Here is a 4962-nt window from a genome sequence, read left to right on the forward strand (position 1 = left end):
TTCTTCTACACTGAGAGTGTAGCTTTTCATTGTCCCAGCTTTATTGAGGGGTCTCCTGTGACACTTCCCATTCTTAGACATTTTTTTTTCTTTCTTAGTGATGCATTAAATAATGATGTACTTTCCAATCAAGAGTATCTCAAATTTGATGTCATAGTATCAATGCCTTCAAAACATATCACAATAAAGATAACTGTTGAACTCTCTCAAATGTATTTGCCTTTTTAATTTTAACCCCTTGTGGCATCTATTAACATCCTACAGAAAAGATACAAGGACTACCCCGAACTCCCTTCGGGGGGTAGATGTGACCATCCAGGTGGGGTGCAGATGGCAGGGAGCAGCTTTCACCCCACTCTCTGCCTCTCTGGTTAGAGTCTCCCTTTATATTTAGATCCTAAGAAAATTGTCTTAAGAAAGAGGCTGTAAAAACTGCTTTTTCCTGTGAAACAGTTATCCTGGATCTAGCAATCATGTTTCTCAGCATTCTTTTCATAAACTCCCATGTAGAAACTTAGTGTCAAACAGGGAATTTAGGAGCAAAACGCTGAAACTCCCTGAGGAGCTCTTCCTCATTAAGAATGAGAGCTTTTCAATTTATCTGATTTCCTTTTTTGCTTTGACTTCCAGGATGCTCTGGGCCACAGATGACAGAAAAGCACAACTGTTTATTTCCTCCCTCTTGTAACAGCTGAGATGCCTTTGGTCACAAAATACTAGAATGCCCAACTAAAAGGAACACAAACAACAAATACAATTCATTGTTCCACAAACAGGAATCTGGTGGTAGGTGGCTCTAGAGTTGTTAATTCAGCAGTTCCAGAGATCCCAGGACTCAAGATGGCTCTTATTCACTTTGCCAAGCTTTCTCCTTTGGTTCCCAGATGACCTCTGCAAATTAAAGCATCATGTCCACTCTAGACAGCCCCAAAGGAAGAAAGAGAGGAAGCGGCTTCTCGGACCTTCCCCACTTCCCCCTATCTCTTGAACGTCTCTCATCTCCCTAGCAAAGAGACACCCAGAACCCCCAACCATTTCCTCTCAGGCTCCACTGACCAAAACTGGGTCCTAGATCCTCGCTCTGCAGCCAAGTAATGATTGACAGTGGGCACAGGGTTACCCAGGTTGCTTCGGATCCATTTTGCTTTTTCCCTGGGGAAACTTTCCCCTGAGCACGTTTGCTGCCCCCAATGGCACAAACCCAGGATTCTGTTAGCAGGAGGCAGCTCCAGGCAGGCTGCTGGGGGTCCCCAGTGGGTCTGCCGCCTCCCCTTCTCTGCTTCCGTTGTATCACTTTCATATAGATCCTGATAGGCACACCACAGACTTCCATCAAATATTTACTGAAAGAAAGGAAGGGAGAGAAGAGGGCAGTATGGGGGTGCAGAAGAACAAAGGAAGGGGGTGATAAAAAAGGGGGGGGAGAGGAGGAAGTCTCAAGTATTGTTTGGAATGGATACATTCAATAATCAACAACAACAACACAAACCAGCCTCAAGCAGCTGCCGCTCTGACCGTCCCCACTTCCCCCAGCCTCCTGCCAAGCTGAGCCGGGATTCCGGTTGCACTTCACTCCAGCCCAGCAGTAGAAGACGCCTCTCTCTCCAGTGAGAAGACGTCCAGCAACTTCAGGATGGGTTTTGAGTTTGTCGTCTTAAGTGCTTTTCTCTAAGGGAGAATCATTTAGAACTTGAGCTCCCTCCCTAGTCGGGGCAAGTGGGGTGAGGCAGAAGAAGAGGCTGGGAGTGGGAGATTCACAGTCAGAAGCAGGAGCCAGAAACACTCCTTCCTACAAAAGAATGGTTTTGACAAGCTGGATGGACAGCCAAGGGGAAGAGCTCATCGCAGAGGAACTGCCAAGATGCAGCGTAAAGGACGTGGCTGGGCGGGTGGGCTTGGGCAGCCCCTGCTCCAGGGCTAGTTCCTGCAGATCCCATAGCGCCCCTCTCTCCCTTCGAAGACAAAGGCCAGAAGGCCTGAGCACCTCGTGCTTCATCTCCTGCCCTGTATCCCTCCAAAGCTGCCCTTGCCTTGGTGACCCTGGTCCTCACCTGACTTCCAGCACCCTTCTCTGCCCTGTCCCCACTCTCTCGGTTCTCCTCCTACCTCAGCTGCCACCCCTCCTCAGGTCCATGGCTGTCCCTGGCTGCCCCAAGCCCCAGTTCTCGGGCTTCTCTTTCCTCTTGATCTTGCTCTACTGATGACCTCAGCTGTTCTCAGGGAGAACACGAACCTGTTACGTGTGGGTGGCTCCCAGGTGCTTCATGGTTCAGATCTCACTCCGGAACTCCGCACGGCCAGCATCTCTACTGGGCTGTCTAAGGCACGTCACAAACACGGAGCGCCTGTCCCCCCCCAAGCCCCCCCCCACTATGGTTTGGATGTGTCCCCCAAAGGGTCAGGGTTGAAATTGAATCCCCATTGTGTCGTGTTAAGAGGGCGGAAACTTAAAGTGACTCTGGTGCTTAGAGGTGGGGCCTTTGGGAGGCTATTAGGATTAGGGAAGGTCACCAGGGTGGAGCCCCCAGGATGGAATCCTGCTGACTTTTTAAGAAGAGGAAAACAGACACACCTGTGTGCTCCCTCCTTCTCACCATGGGATGCCCTGTGCCAGCTTGGGATTATGCCAACACAAAGACCATCGCCTGATGTGGCCTCTTGACCTTGCACCTCCAGAACCATCAGCCAAAACAAACCTCTTTTCTTCATAAAGTCACCAAGCCTTGAGTGTTTTATTATAGTAAAGCAAGACAGGATAATAGTCATCCTTTGTCCTGACCCAGTTTTTCCCATCCCAGTAAATGCTGTTTCTGTCTTTCTATTTTTCAGGCCAAAGGTCCTTTTTGATGCTGCCCCCTTTACCCATGTCTGTGCTCTCAGTGAATCCAGTTGTTTCTACATTCAAAATCCATTCATTATACAAAGTACATGTATGAAGACTTGAATTGGGTGTCAACACACCTTATACACAGAGATATGAAAAATTGTGGTATAGATGTGAATTAAGAATTGTAATGCAAAAAAGTACATGTATAATGACATAAATTGACATGAACATACTTTATATACAGAGATATGAAAAATTGTGCTCTATATGTGTAATAAGGACAGTAATGCATTCCACTGTTGTTTGTATTTTTTAAAAAATCAATAAAAAATTTAAAAAAAGAAAGAAAAAAATTCCTTCAGAGTCTGACTACTTCTCCTCATGCCCGTGTACCACCCTGGGCCAAGTCACCTCACCTGTCACTTAGTGCAACTTAATAGCCTCCTAATTGGTGTTCCTATTCTGCCTTGCCCTCTTTAATCAATCCTCAACACACAGGATCATGTGCAACAGAAGTCAGATCAGGTACTTCCTTGGCCCAAAATTTCTTCCACAGCTTCTAGTCTCATACAGAGAAAAATCCCATTCCTTACATGGCTCCAAAGTTCCCACCTGGTGTATGTCCCCCCCACCACACACCATGCACACACAATGGAGCCTGTCAGATGCTAGAAGAGAATTGAGCTGGATGCTCAAGGCTTCCTGGAGGAAGTGACTTTTAAGCTGAGCTTGGAGAAATAAACAGGAAATCGCTAGATAAGTGGTCCATCAGTCAGGTCCAAGTAGGAAAACAGAAGTCACACTTAAATATTTATGGTGGGGGAAATCGATGACTCAAGCAACCCAAGAATAGCCTAGTCTCTCTCACTCCTGATTGGAGATGATCAGGCAGAGTGCCCAGGAGCGGTACCAGCATGTGCAAAGGCCCTGAGGCAGGAGGAAACTTGGTGTGGTGGAAGGACTAGAGGGGAGGCAGAGGGCCGGGGCATTGAAAATGAAGGGAGGCTGGTGGGATTGGGGACAAGAGGAGTTGTCAGAGGACAGGCTGTTACAGCTTTGTTAGCCTTGGCAAGAATTTGGACTCCATCCTGAGAGGAATGGAAAGCAGAGAAGGGACTCTCACGTGCCCCCAACCAGGCAGGCCTTTGTGACTCTCAAACCTGTGTCTGCAGGCCTACTTTGTTTTGAAGGTCACACGTTGGCTCCCCCATATACAGTATCCTTACACAATATCTGCTCTCTCTGGCCCCTCAAGCCCAGAGCGGCCTGTGTCGACCTCCTCACCCCACCCCTCCTGGACCCCGGCCTCCAGGGTGCCCTGAGCATTCAGAGGTGTCACCCACTCTGGGACCTGCATGGTCTCTGCCCACTCTGCCTCTCCTGCCAGTCCCCTGCTGTCCTAGCCGGGTCCCCCTCAGGCACACCCAGCTCTGATAACTTCCCAGATGGCCTCTGGCTCCAGCCACTGCCCCTCCACCACGGTCCCAGCTGTCCCAGAGCCTTGTCTCCAGGAAGTCCCATGAGCCTACTTGGACCCTGTGGAACCTTCCCAGCCAGCAGGGTGGAGGCCAAACCCGGGGCCCGGCCCACAGGGAGCTGACACTGTCTTTCTTGCTCTTCCTGCCCCGCCATAGGGCCAGTGGCTGATTCCAGACAGACTGGCCATGCAGGCCTGGCCGCCTGGGCTCTCCCCGTTCCCTCTTGGGGCAGGCCTCCCTCTGCCCACCCCCCCACACTCACATTCCTCCCACAGGTCACCTCTGGGAAAGTGCCTCAGCCACAGGCTCCTCTCCGTCATCCCAGGCAGATTTGCTTTCCCTGTCCCATTGCCTTTAGGTTTTGGGGCCCCACTGCCACCCGAGGTCAGGGAAGCCTTTACACCAGCCCAGGGCCTGGCTCTTGGTGGAGTCTCAGCAGCCGCTTCCCATCCAGAGGGGCTCCCTGTGCCCCTGCCCTGATTCCCTCCCACTGATAAGATCGGCCTCAGACCCCATGATCTTGCTCCGCCCGGGTTCAGAACCTCTGATCTAGGATTTACCTGCAGCAGCCTCTTTTAGGTCCTCGTCTCTCCCTCCCCGCAGCAGCTGAGGTGTCCAGGCAGACTGCTGAGCAGTGAGACCTGTATGAGCAAAGGC

General features: G+C 50.4%; 1 long non-coding RNA gene across 1 annotated transcript; it reads right to left on the reverse strand.

Moving 5' to 3' along the window:
• Window positions 1-206: 206 nt before the first annotated feature.
• Window positions 207-3021, reverse strand: LOC107148476. Its single transcript, XR_001504273.2, has 2 exons — window positions 1490-3021; window positions 207-1343 (listed from the first exon to the last, which is right to left on the reverse strand). It is a non-coding gene; the product is annotated as an uncharacterized LOC107148476 (long non-coding RNA).
• Window positions 3022-4962: the final 1941 nt, after the last annotated feature.

The sequence above is a fragment of the Marmota marmota genome, unplaced genomic scaffold (assembly GCF_001458135.2).
Source record: "Marmota marmota marmota unplaced genomic scaffold, marMar, whole genome shotgun sequence".
Classification (NCBI taxonomy): domain Eukaryota; kingdom Metazoa; phylum Chordata; class Mammalia; order Rodentia; family Sciuridae; genus Marmota; species Marmota marmota.